Raw genomic sequence first — 15,159 nt, 5'->3', positions numbered from 1 at the left:
CAGTTAACTGAGAGGTGGCATGCAGCCTTCAGGCCTACAAAATAGAAAAAATACAGGTTTCCACTGGATATAAAGTGCAAATTATCCTTTCTGTGTAAAAAAAAAAAAAACTAAGCTACTCTTAGCTGCATTTTCTAAAGTTATGTTGCATGGGTCAAAATCTGAGAATATGTTAGAATACTGATTATCAGAGGTGGTTGGATACATCAATGTACTGACATTTTTAATATTTATGGCAGAATGTTGGGGCACACACTTAAACTGGGGGAATTACACAAGCTGTTTGTTTTCTGGGAAAAGCCGTAACAGTAGCCATTTGCCTTTTCCTGTTACGGGGTTTGCAGTGTGTGCGAATTCTGAGCAAATACGGTTCAGACAGGTTAGATGCTTCTTTGTTTTATTCTATGACTCTGGGAAAAAGCCAGGTGATAAATACATTGACTAGTCATGGTTCTTACCATCCATATGAGGTTTATTTCATGTTTCCCTCTTTACTGATTAAATCCCATCAGATTATCCCTGTCAGTCAAGGCTTATGTGAACTAGTGATCCAGTCAGCCTCAGGCTATGCAAAGTAGCCTTTTGGCCCAGCCTGACTTTGGTTGTATTGTGTTACCTGGGATATTCTCCAGCCAAGAGAGAACTGCAGAGCTATTGAGAAGTGGCACGTTGGCTCATCCCACCACGGCAGACTGCTTCCTGAGAAGCTAGCAGTTCTAGCCATGCTGAAAGTGAAATTTTAATACGGTCTTGGCAGCGCGCCATTGGCATGTCCCCAAATTTACACTAGTATAACCAAGATCAGCGCCTGTGCCAGCGTCTGTATTGTATTACAGATAAATTGGACAAGATGTGTTCATATCTGAACTAAACCCAGCAAATCGAAAACGAACTTAACAAAACACAGTCAGATGGTCTGACTCATCCTCTTTTGATAGATCCTCACAAAATATGGCTGTTCCAGAAGCGCTAATGTGATCTTAATAAAAGATGACACTGTGAAATGGGGGTGGGGGGAGGAGGAGGAACGGGATGAAGGGGACGGGACTTGACAAAAAGTTTTCCTTGTGACTGGATCAGCTTCGTGAATCCCATCCCATCTAAATGGAAATAGATGAGCTATCTCATCTTCCTTCATTGACATACACAGAACAAAATCACTGCGCAGGCAGAACATCATGAGCATGCACAGTAGGCAGATACCAGACTCTAATTTCTTGTTCAAAATACCAAAGTGCACCAGTTTAACTGAAAGAACTAGGACATGACATGAAACAGGCATGAGATAAAGCACAAAACAGGAGGAACGACTGGAGCCTACCCCCTCCTATTTCCGAAAAAGCTGCCTAATCATTAGCCTGGGGAGTCATGCTTTCACTCTCCCTCTCTCTTTCTCTCAGTGAATTCAAACCATTTTCCTGCACAGTTGTGCAGCTTCATGAGGAGTGGTAAAGTGTTCCCAGAAAATATATATATATATATATATAAATGTATATAGTCTAATGACTAGAAGTGTGTTTGAATTCTTTCCAACAAGGATAGAAACGGAATGTGGATTTCCTACCTGCTAACCTCTTTGGCTGATGCAAGATAGAAATGTTGGTGGTTGCTTTTCCAGAAGAGTTTTACAAGAAAGTGAATCCTTCAGAGAGTTTTGCAAGGAACTTAGCATAGTCAGGCTATGCTGGGCATGCTCTGAGAGCATCTCCAGAGCCCCTCAAGGGGCTGCCATACCCTACTGTTTGTTCATTACTGTGGAGGAAGGGGTCCTGCAGCCAAACTATTTTCAAGCCCTGTTGGGCTGCAGAGACAGCAGTTAGCAGGAAGACGATGCAAGCATAACATTAGAGGGGGAGTTCATTTTCTGTCTTCAGAACTACACAAAGTCTGGTAAAGAGGAAGTCACAGCTCTTCTGCCATATGCCACAATGGCTTATTTAATTGCATACTTACCAACTAATTTGGCCAAGTCACTTGAACAGAAATATTCCATCATCTGTCTTATTTGTATACCCGTGTGTCTTCTGTACAGACCGTGCCCTGACTCCTGTGCACATGCCATCCCTGTAGGACATAGCCTCTCCCATGGCACAGCCTGGCTCCCACAGACGTGAAGCCCAGGAGCAGCAGCCAGAGTGGGACCATACCATGCTTCAAACCATTCCCATGTGGAGGCTGAAGGGTGCACGAGACCCACAGTGGAGGTGGGCACAACGCACACAGGCCACAGGTTAGATCAAATGCAGCTAAGAGAAGTCGAAGGATCAATCTCGCATGGTCTCATACAGGAAAACCTACTTCTCCAATGGCAGTGACAGCCATGCCAGTAAAGCCAATGTCCATTTAGGGCTTGAACTTAGGATGCTGAAAGTTCCCAGATGAACTCTGTCAGCCCTTTATCAGTAAAGTCAAGGAAAGCAAGACCGTATGTAACACAATAACGCATGAGAAGACCTTTGTAATGGGGTCATTAAGATCAACCCGAGAGCACATTCACAAATATCATGACAACATTGTGGATGCTAAGTGCTATCTAAAAAACGCACTCCTGTCTAAGTGCTAGTATTAGACATGGTGCATTCTTGTCAAATACTGTTTGGTCCAGTAATTGAAAAGGATCATTAAACATTTACTGAAAGTCAAACTGGAAACACATGGATGAACGCAGTTGTACTTGAATACCCCGTAGCTGTCACTGATACTACAAATTAAGTGGCAGCATGTCAAAGTTTTCGAAGAGGAGAGGCTGCCCCCACCCCATGTCACCTCACACAGAGCTAAGGAAGGCTACAGTGAATGGGGACACGTACATGAGTGATCAACCTCCGTGCACCTGCCTCAGAGTGCTGGCCATCAAGTTGGAGCCAAGCACTGGCATTTGCACTTGCACTCCCTTGATGAGATACACCTCCAGATTTATTGTGCATGAATATTTGATATGACAACAGATTTGATACCAAGTAGGCAGAGTTTGAAATATTTAATTGCTTTCCTAGAGTATTTTATTTTTATTATTTAATGAGTGCTGACTTTGTGATTGGAGCTGGACAGCCATGAAGTAAACCTTAACTCCAACGTGCTCTTGGGCTGAACTAGTAAAGTCCTTCACTGCTTTGAGGAATTCCAGCTTCCACTAAATTCTGATCCTCTTCATGATGTTGTCCCAACAACATCTTTGGGATTAACCTGACCACCACCAAAACTACACCCCTGCATTGTGATGGCCTTCTGGCAAAACAAGGCCAAGGATCAGCCTCAAACCCATAGCCACGGTCAAATTCTGCAAACTTCTTTCTCCCCATTTCTCTCCAACACCTTCTCTGCAGCAGACCGAACTTCTATCAAGATTTGATGTCACAAATTTAAGACATGAAAGCAACACAAAGACAAAATTAAAATGTTTGTGATCCATTATGCAGAAGGAGCATATTCTACATGAAAATATTATTTACATGAGATTTCTATTCTAAAACTAGATTTTATATTCAAGGTTTAAGGTCTCCATGGATGTGGAAAAACACTTTGAGACTCTGAGGCTTTGAAATGCTGAATTGCCTTGTATAAGATAAAATCAATATTTTGAAAAAAAGAAAAAAAAAAAAAAGTAAAGTGGAAATTAATGTTCTTGTAATAGGTGAGTAGCTTTTACACAATTATTTCATGGTGATAGACTTAGTTTTGATGTAGCTTAATTAGCAGAATATAAATTATATATGTTTTTTTAAAGATGTGCATATGTATATTACAAGATTTTTTTTTATTTCATTGTGGAGCAAACCATTTGATGTGGCTCTGCAAAAAGCTCTAATACACATCAAAAAGCAATCAACAAACTCTTTGAGTACATCAAGCAGGATAATTTAGATGGTTTTTAATCATGATTATGAAAATATAATTAGGTGGTTTCATGTTGGTTGGTGAGTGCGTAGGGAAAAGTGATTCTCCAAACAGAAAAATATGGATAATATTACCCAGGAGCCGTGAAACAACCACACACACATGCATACACAAACCAAACAGCAACAACAACAAAAAACTGCTGGCCTGCTTCTCTAGTAGATCAGCAGGTAACACGTTTAAATAGAATGTCATTTCCTTTAGGATGCCAGGAAGACTCTTATTTAACACCCAGAACTACACAGAAGTAGCTTTGGAAAAATGCCCCTTTTTAACGTGCTAGAAATCATCAGTCTGCGATTTAATAAAATAAAATCCTCTTTTCAGAATTTAGGCAATGAGCAGAAGATGCACTTTGGGTATAATCAAACAAGACTTTTATTGAAGGAAATAGAGGTATTGCTGAGAATGCTTTATCTCTGTCTGGGTCTCAAGTACTAGAGCCAATGCCTGGTGCATGTGTGCAGTCTTCAGAAGAAGACAGCTCTAGATGGTTTCAACCACCTTAAGCATCCTGCTGTTGTCCTGTCCCAAGGAAGGCTGACTAAGGAACCCTTGCTTATGAGATTTTTACCTATTTGGCACATTTACATGTAAATAGTACTGTCACTGCAGGTGCATAGAACCATAGGACGGTTTGGGTTGGAAGGGGCCTTAAAGATCATCTAATCCCACCCCCATGTCATGGGCAGGGACACCTCCCACTACATCAGGTTGCCCAAAGCCCCATCCAGCCTGGCCTTGTTCCGGCTGTACAAAGCTTCTCTGTGCTTTCAGTTTGTTTGTTTTTTTTTTCTTTTTTTTTTTTTTTTTGTGCTGATCGTGGCTGCCGATTCCAAATAACTTACTTTTCTTAATAGTGCTTGATTAATACTGAACACAATGCTGCATGACATGATGTTTCACATCTTTGTATGACAATTACTTAAATATTTGAAGTGTCATTATTGAGACCTTTCCTTTTATGTACTAACACTGTATTTTGGTTGTCTGTGAACACCGATCCAATGTTCTCACTAGCCAGAGATCTATCTCCTGGCTGGGTGTATGTAATTTATAAGCCCACAGTGCGTACCTACCTGCATATAATCCTCATTCTGATGCTCCTGTGTTGTGGTCTTCACTCACCTGTCTGGTTATGACAAATCAAGGTCACCACAATTAACTTACCAACATATTAAAGAACAGCCCTGATTCAGAAATTAGATTTTTTTTTTTTTTGCTATAGTGAAAACTGCTTGTTTTGTCCTTTCTCTTTTTCCTTTCTCCTCACTGGGTCCTATTTCATGGAGGGCTTTATCTCTTGCTCTGAGGGAGTGATTATCATGGCAGTGATAACTGGAGATATCTCAATAATCTCCTCCAACCTCACGTGGATCCCTAACAAATAATCTCTCTCCACTTCATACCAAAGGCTAGATCTGTTTTCAGTGACTTAGTGGAAATGCATTTCATATAGTTTTAAGGATAAAGGAATTACTTTGAGTTCTTTTTAAGCATTTTGATCACTTTATTTTTTAATATAAATAAATATTTTTGATACAAAATTTATAGAGGTTTGTATAAATAGTGGGAAGGTGAGAAGACAAAAATAGCAAATAGGTAGAAGATGCCTGGAAGAGTTTTGGTTGGGTGGGTGGGGTTTGTTTGTTTGTTTGTCAGCTAAACAAAAATCACCTGTGTGCCCTCAGAGACTTAGTAAAGAAAGGCAGGAGCAGAAGGGGCAGGTACTGACACCAGACCCAACAGTTTCCTAGGGGCAGATTGTGAGCAAAATAGTTGGGGATTTGTGTACATGTAGGTGTATCTGTGAGGGAATGAAAAATAATGAGAAAACAGACAACATAGAGAAAGCCACCTACTAGAGTAATAAGCAGGTGTGGCACACCTATAGCATGTGGCACAGAGGATGATGAGGAAAATATCTAAAGAGCCTCTTGAAAAACGTTAGGATTGTTTGTATGTGGCAACAGTGAGATAAAAGCTTTCCCCAAATTGGTAGGCTTAATGTCTAATTTCTGGTAGCTGGTTAAGTCTGTGATAAATTATTTGGCTGACTAATAAATGTTTGTCTTATCTGTAGTTAGCCACACAATTTTTAGTTGGTGCTGTTAATGTAGAGAACATAGGCTTTATACTGAATTTAGATACTTGAATAGCTACTAAGCATTCTAGGCTTAAAAATTTTACACATTTGGGACTTTTTAGATTGTAAACTGATACTGTTAGAGATCAGTTTTTGTTGTTGTTGTTTTGTTTTGTTTTTTTTTAATCTTTCATGTATGCCTTCTCAATAAACTTTGCCTGATTGTATGTTCAGTTTTTATGAAACTTCTGGTGCCTAAATTTACTGTTTGGACAGATGCTCAGACAGTGGTACAGTTTTTAAAACATGACACTGTGATCAGATTTTTTCAATTCTTATGTACTATTTATATATTGCTCTAGGGTGAAACCAAAAGATAGTTCTTCCTAGCCAAATGCTCACTAAAAAGAGATGCATTTCCAAACAAGAAACCACTTTGTTTGCTCCTGCCTTGCTATAATTAGACTTCACATGCATCCTCTAAACAAATAATCAAGACCGTTCCAAAAGAAATCCTTGGTTCTCATCATCTTCTTCCCTTCCTAATGCAACTAAGCCAGCAAGGCCCAGATTTTGGCTAACTACTCAGACTTTGGGGAGAAAAATATTAGCTGGCATTAAAGCCTGGGCTGCACAAAATAGATCTTCTCATCAAGAGTTATAGAGAAGAGCTATTGCTCTCTGCCCGGGAGGCTGGGTTCCATGCATTCCCACGTGCTGGCACAGACAGTGATGCCTCCTTTCCTCTGGAGGACTGCTACAAACTCTGGCCTGATCCTGTCACTGCTGAAGCAAAAAGGGAGATCTACTGTTGACTTCAAGGAGACCAGAAGCAGGCCCTCTGCTAGCAAATCCATTCTTTATAGTCCCTTCCAGATACTAAATAAAACTGTGTTTAGATGTAATTTGGATGCCAGCAAGCTGGCCCAGTTTGCCATGAAATTCAAAGATGCCCAACCACGTGATGTTTATTAGGATACAATTAAACTATCTTCTTCACAGTCCAATGTGCAATTTCCTTTCCAATAAAAATATAAGCTTGCCGTATGTGCAAACAATTTTAGCATTTCTGTTTTTATGCTATCTTACCGACAAGAAACTCCCAGCTGTTATAATTTGTCTCATCCTTCTCTCTCTTGTAGAACCAGCCTTTGTTCCTTTTTGCAGTGCCAGGGACTTGCTGAGCTCCACCTGATGTGATTTGTCCAGGCATTAATAATGCATCTTCAAGATGCAAGATGCATGAATTCCTCCAGTAACAGACCCGCCGGCAGGCTGCTGCACTGCATTGTGCTGCTTGCTGGAGGTGGGGGAGGCAAGAGGGCCACACGGGCATGCACACGTGTGCACGCAAAGGTCACGAGGCTGGGGAGCGAGTGATGTCCTGTTATTATAAGGAGGTCACTGCATCCTCACGCTGAGGTCAGGCTGAGGATAATGAATATTACAGGAACCGTACCTCCAGCAGGAAGGCCCTTACACGCCACCCTACAAATCCCAGCGGGAAGGCCTAAGATGACAGCCACTTTAGGCAGTCCAGCGAGCGGAGCCCAGGCTGGTGCGTGCCCCACCGCCGTCCCTGGGCATCACAAAAACAAATTAACTTTGCCTCCAGACTCTCCCCACCACCCGCCTGCGAGCGTCTGAGGCTTGACTGTGCTCTTGGAGGACGTAGGGTGCTCGCTAAGCGGGCTGTGGAGGGGAGAGCTTGCCCCAGAGGGCATCACCTCAAGCACGGCCACCGCCGATGGTGGTGGTGAGCCCTGAGAGCTGCCCTTGATGCCTCCACCTCTCCGCGCATCCCTCCCTGCACGACTTGCGATGGGCCCTCCAGCCCTCCCAGCCCCTCAATCCTTAAAAAAAAAAAAAAAGAAGAAAGAAAGAAATCAAAATAAAATTATTTTATTTATTTATTTATTTATTTCAAATCTCCTTTAATCGATATGATCACTCGCAGGGCCGCGGCTCGGCTCTGCCGGCGTCGCCATGGCAACGGCTCTCGGCTCTCGGTGTGAGGACGCCCTGCGGCCCCGGCACTGGTCCTGGCCCCGCCGGCCTCTCCCACTGCCCGGGCAGGGCTGGGACCTCCGTGCCGGTGTCCCCCCTTGGCCATCATGGCTGGGGCCGGCAGGGCGTGAAACACCGCTTGTCATTATCGGCGTGGCCCCCAGGAACCCGCGGTTGCTGCCGCTAATGATCCACCAGGTTGCAGGCCCGAGGCAAAGCCCTGGGTCCTTGGAAGCTTCTGCTGGTCGCTCGCTGCCCACAGCCATGTGCTGTGATAGCCCAGGCCCTTTCCTAGAGGAAAGCCCATCAGCAGGCTCTACAAAATGCTTTTTTATATATATATTCCTTCATTCAGGCGTGTGTGCACCAGTATGAGCACACCAATGCAAGGGTTTCCAAATAACGTGTCTCCGAGCAATGTTTCCAGTCCCCAATGTTGGGATCTGGGCAGAGAGGCTGTCCCCTTCTGCAGGGTTTGGCAGAGGATGGCCAAACAGCACAGAATGGTACCCATAGTACCACATAGTACCCCATAGTACCCATAGCCAGCCCACGCTGACATTTAAAAACGCACAGTTTACCATTAAAAGTAGCTGCTGCCCATGCAGGCAAGCTGGGCAGACCTATTTCAGCGCTGGTTGCAATCAGCGGTGACCTCAGATTAATGGTCTTCAGTCTGGTCTGCTGAGAATGACAGAGTTTCTTGTTGGAATTAAGCCTCCCTGCCTTCGAAAGACTTTTAAACGCTTCAGGAAAAATATACAGCGTCTTTTCGCATTCATCTGGCCGTGCAGTGTTTCTCAAATAACATTACTCTGTGGTTTGTTTGTTTTTTAAGGCTTAGCATAGCGTTCCCCCATGCTGTCATTTGGGAAGAACAGAGAAAATTATTAAGATGTGTCTAAAACCAGAAAGAGATTGACAGATCAGTAAATAATAGGAGGGAGAGGAGGAAAGTAGCTCTGAGGATCCGTTTTAAGAATTCAGAGAAGACCAAAATTAAACAAAACCCCACATACATTTAATAGGACAATGATTTCACCCATTTAATCCACACTGAACTTTATAGAATTCTATCTTATTTCACTGAGAATATTTCTGTTCATTTCAATAGGTATTCACTTTTTTTTTTTTCTTTGTACACACATCTAAAAGAAAAGACACTGAAATTGAATTCACGTTTTCATGAACTTTGTTTACATCAAGCTTCCAAACTGTCTACAGAAGTCATCTTGAAATCACTTTATATTTTTGAATACTATTCACCTACAGATGAGAAAGAATAGACTGGGACTCAAATGATACATTGCACATCAACTAAACAGTGAATTACAACTCACAAAAACTCTGATACACCCTCTAGTCTGTAAGTAATACATAGGCTGAAATATATTCACATGAACAAGTCACGGAAGAATTTATACAGTGAATAAAATTAACAGAAATTAAAATGTGGTCGTTGATCAACCACAATCAGCAAAGAGAGCTAAATTCAACAAATCAGCTGTTTGCAACTAATAGTTTCCCTAGGTCTCATGATAGATGTGGGTAAATGTTGACTTTCTAATTATGACAACAGAACCAAAGAGAGTGTTGAGAAATCAAAATTAACTAGTGCCTTTCCTGAATTACTGTCAGAATCTATCAGTGCACATCTAGATCACGGCTGTGAAACATCCTGAGTTCAGAGAAAGGGCTTTTTTCAACGTGTAGTTTATTACAGAGGATGAGAGTTAGACTTTCTGTCATGATATAGGGGGGGGAAAAAGCATTCCTATCTGTTGGCTGAGTTTTGATCAATTGAAAAAGGGTCTCTTACATCTTGGGAGATGTCAGGTGCTCTTACTACTCACGTAGTAAGGTCTCGAAGAGATAAATGCACGTTGCTCCTGTGAGTGGAGTGGTGAGGTAGCCTTCTAGGTACTCCAACCTGCTGCAGGAAGGAAAAGGTTCCACCAGGCAGGGATACAGCCACAGTCTTACCTGAGAGATCAGGTCCTGCACTGGGCTCAGTTCAGATTCAGATATAATCAGAAACAATATTAACACCCCCTGCGCCCAGCCCCAGCTTTTTAGTTTGAAGAGAATTTCTACAGATACTAAGGAGTGTTTCATTCATCTGCTGCACAGTGGCTTGCCCATGAGAAGTTTTGTGTATGGAAATCTAGATATTCCAGGAGCAAAATGTAGTTTGACAGTCCGTCCTGTTCAACAGGGTTTTGTTGTTGCTCTGAGAAGCTAGGAAGGAGGCTGTTGTTTTCCTCATGACAATTCTGGCAATATTTGCTTTGAAAAAACACCAGCATCAGCATGCTTTGAAAAAGGACTCTAACAGTGAGTGAAAGGATGATGGAAAGTGCCTTGTGATGCTATTGTGCCACATACAGTACTATTTAGGAACAAATTTCTATTTAATATAAATAGGAGATTCTGTGGTAGTGTCCTTCCACAATTTCAGGTCTCAAAAATTTTGCACAAAGCACTAAACAAAGTCCAACCGAAGACAGATAAGGCTGAAAATTTTTAATTTGGTGGTTTTTTTTGTAAAAACTTCATTTTGACTTAAGTTTTCCTAAAACTTCAGTAGCCCAAATTTACTGGCAGTTCATTTATGCAGAATGGTTTGACAGTTGTGTCACTTTCTTTCCAAAAGCAGCTCCCATAATCATAATGGTAATTCAATAAAGTTCTTCCGTTGTCAACACTTCTGACTTTAACAAATCAGCATTTTCCAGAGCAGGGAGGAAATGTTTAGTGTTTCTTCTACACACTGGTCATGTACATACAAACTGGAGGTCCAGCTTGTCCTGGAGGTGGACAGGATTCCTGTAACTTGCATGATAGGAGACCTTGGGCCAGCCCCAGTGAGTGTGTTGCCCCAAAAAGTGTGTTGCCTCCCATGGACTTCTGTGGCCCTTGTTTCACTGAGCGATAGTCTCAGCCATTCAATGTGACTCACAAATTGTTTCTCATCCCTTTCTTGTGCTAAATAAACCCCATGCTCTCTTATTTAGGAGCTGTGATTAAAATCCTCAGCTAACAACACTGTTTGCAGAATCTATTCTTTGGGAGAGGTGAGCTCCAGGGGAAGGACTCTTTGCAGAGCACTAGAAAGGGGCAGCCCGACAGCAGCCCCACTGAAATGGCAACATAGCACTGACCTAGACTCCTAGCAGGTCCTTTGACCAGAGGGTCTGGAGTATTAATGGGCAATTTCAAGGCTGTAAACGCTGCCTTTCCTTGCATACCTCTCAAAGAGTTAGATATAGCCGCAACTAAAATCAGCAATCTATAACGCTGCCGTGGCAGCCCCAGCCTACATGCCATTGTTCAAGCATAACCCCGTGAAAGCCGAGCCGAGAGGAGGCACAGCGCCTTGCCTCCGGATGCTGTGGTATTGACAGTCCCGGGAGCAACCGGGAGGGTAAGCAGCGATAAACTCAAAAACATCAGGAACTGGGCAGAACACCTGATTACAACAGCCCGCGCCAGGTCCCGGCGGTAGCCAAGTCGATGCACTCAGGCAAGGTGATGCAGGTCACCATTGCCGGGGAAGCGAGGGGAAGATAAGAAAGTGAGAAGAGAGGAGCAGCTCTGCTTGCTACCCAGGCCCGTCGGGCAGATAAACCACATGCACGCATGCGGCTGGGAGAGCACGGCTGGCCCCGGCAGAGGTGGTCCCTCGCCATCCCCGAGGCAGCCCTGGCCACAGAGGAGTGTCTGACCAGCGAGGAAGCAGCTGGCCTTAGCAGGCAAAAAAAATAAAATAAAAATAAAAAACAGTGCCCGAGGCAGCAGCAGCAGAAGAGATGGGGAAGAACTGGTCTGAGAGCTGTTTATGCAGAGACACCACTTCCGACCCTTCCCCCAAGCCGAAAATGCAATCTATTTGTGTAGGTGTATGCGTATTTAGCAAACTTGACATTTTATCATCAGAAGTTATGGAGCTTTAGTGTTTGCTTAACTGTTCTCTTCTATAAATATTAATAGGCATGCTGTCTTTTATATATACAGAGTTTCATAACAACAGAGTCTATCCCGGCTTTGCAAACTCCTAGTCATCTATTTGCCTCAGGTAAGTAATTTCTTTGATAGGCAAGAATATTCAGGCTTGCTTTCCCAGTATTTATGGAAAAAATGGGGAGAATTGGGGGTTTGCCCAGGTAAACCTGCAGTATTTCAAGAAGCTAGCAATATTTCAGTATTTTAATAAACTCCTAAAGGCTTCTCAGTTATATTTTTTCCCTAGTAGAGTATCTTGATAAGGTATAGCACATAATTTAGACTATTTGCTGGATAACATAGAATATCATACTACAAAATGTACAAAGAAAGCAATGGCAACAGCTTATGCTAACTATTCAGTACTTTACTCAGTTGTACCGTGTGCTGTGTGAGTTTTTTAATCACTGAAATATTAGATTGGAGGATAGTAGAGTTAATTCCCCGTTTCTCCCCTTCCTTCTAATCTTCATTGCAGGTATCTACAGCAGTGTTCCGCTTAGAGACTGAGAAAACCCTTCGTTTGTGGATCCAAAAGAGAATATACTGACACAGAAGCCAAACACTGCCAAGGATGATAAAAGAGTTTCTGGCGATACAGAGAAGCAGAACTTTAGAAATCCAGTATAAGGTAGATTTTTATATCAATATCTTTAGCGCCTCCAGAATTATCCAGGATTTTTAGATCAGAAGTCTGGACTTAGGTGCCTGCAGGTAGGTAACATCAGGCCAGTACTAGGTATGTGAACTTTTTTGTCTATCTAACCACAAAATACTTTTGAAAGGGGCATGGATACAACTCCATGGCTTTGGCCATGAAGCTGGCTTAATAGCTTCTTCCATGCCAGAGGCCATTTGTTCCTAGGCCAAAATCCATCATCTCTGAAGTCATGACAGTACCGCTGCCATGCTTTGAACTGGTTCGCTAGAATTAAGTCTCTACTTAAAAGGAAAAAGAAAAAAAAAAAAAAAAAAAGTTTTAATCTGGTTTTGCTGCCAAAGCCAATTTATTGCATAACTGAATCCTTGGTCCCTTCAATCATTAAGCTGCTAGTGAAAAAGTTATTCGTTATCCCTGAAATAATGTTTGCCGGGAGCCTTTTCAGAAATGTGTACCACATCATCCTACTGTCTGTAGCCTCGGATCAGCAAGGCAGTCAAGCATGTGCTTACCTTTAGGTATGTACTTAGTCCCCTTAACTTGCTGCTTTCACAGCAGGTTAGAAAGGCTAAGCACATACTTAAAGATAGGCATACACTTACTTTTCCCCTTCTTTATTATAGCACTTGTAACCTGTAAAGAACTCTAACAGTAGCCAAATTCCTGTTTCTATTAATTCTGAAAAGAAGTACAAATATTTACTTAAAATATTAATATGTTTGTCGTATCTTATCTTTGGCATAATTACTTTAATTAAAGGAATTTGTAAAAACTAACATTGCACCTACATGCCCTAGAAGTAACATAGTGAGAATAATGGAATGTAGAGTGGCTGATTTATTAGTCTTAAAATATGTACTTGGAACTAAGCAGGTGAAATTTTAAGTTGGGAAACAATTCATTTGAATGTTACATTTTATAAATTAGACTTGGATGAGTTGTGTCTACACACATAAAGGGCATACACTATCTGATTATCATTAAATACATTTTTCAGGTTTATATTCTGTAAAATAAAATGAAATAAAATAAAATGTATAAAGCATGCCACTGCTTCTTGATGGCCATTTTTAGATCACATTGACTTTTGATAAGTACAAAATTAATAAAACATACCCATGGTCTTTAATACTATATAAATACTAATACTAATTCTATGTACTATACATTTTTATACCTGACCCCAGTTGCCACTACTACTACTACCCTGTTTCTACACACATCAGACGAGTCAATCTCCAGTGTTTCCCTCCTACTCTGTCCTCCCAGAAAACTTTTTCAATCTGTCTCCAGTGCCTTGCAGTCAGGTGAAGTCTTCATTGACCTCTTCATAGCCAGCTCTACCCTCCTTAACCTGTGAACAACTTCAGACATTGCTCCCTTAACTATTTCTTGAAATCTTATTTTCCTTTAGCTTCTCTGACTCTTTCTGCCTGTCCTCCTACCTCTGTGATTTCTTTTTTGGTATATCATAGTGCTTTGTGATCACTACTGACCATTTTATCCAATACTGCCTCACTGGTTACTTCCTGCCAGCATCTATCAGTTCACTCCTGGCTGGTAAGCATATTGCAAACACCTGGAAAGAAACATCTTTATTTTCCACATTGATAGAACATTGACCACAGCTCTTAATACTAAGAAATCCAGGTTAATGCCTGGCTGCTGGGACACAGGAAGTACCTGAAGCTAAGAATATGTTTTACTTGTTCATTTGTTTAAACAATTGGTAAAAGAATGGCAACGTATTGTTTACATATTACGGGAACAAAAATGTTGGTGTTTGCACCAGAATTGGTAACATAAGCACAGGAAGTACCAGGCATGCTGCTTCCTGGGATTGCACAGTGTATGGGGAGGGAGGCAAGTACTAGACTGATATTCAATTGAACATGGAATAATAAAAATATATTAATAATAATAATAATAATCAATGGAAGAACAAAAGGAGGAATTAAAGGTTGATAACATTTGTAAGAAACTAGTAAACAAGCGTCGGGTAGTTTGTGAACCTGCAGTACTCAGCCAATGAGGAACCAGAGGAGAAAGTAAGCATTGGGAAATGGAGCATAAAAGGTGTGAAAATTGTATCCACAATCACTCTCCTGTTTGTGAGATGGCCGCCATTGCAATTGCAAATAAAATGTTATGTCACTGAGATCCTTGTCTGAGTCTGCATTGCTAGCTAACTAGTGTTTTTCACAATAGGGTTATTTCACATCAGCTTTATGACATTATCTTATCTAAAGTGATTACGCAGCAAAATAAACAATGCCAAATCATGAGTTCTATGTAGGGAAGTCTAGTCTTTTAGACTAGAAGTCTGAGGTGCCAGCCAAAAGCATACATAATTTAAAAAGCGCTTTGAATACTGCCAGAAAAAATGTGTGAAATATGTGTGAGCTTGAAGAGAAGAAACTACACAAAGGTTAAGTTGCATATGAAAATCTTTCGCTCAACTGTGATCCTATTAGAAAATAAAAGCCTTTTTTTTTCTTGTACATAC

Source organism: Netta rufina, assembly GCF_964035555.1.
Source record: "Netta rufina genome assembly, chromosome: 2".
Lineage (NCBI taxonomy): Eukaryota > Metazoa > Chordata > Aves > Anseriformes > Anatidae > Netta > Netta rufina.
Note: the sequence above shows the minus strand (reverse complement) of the source record.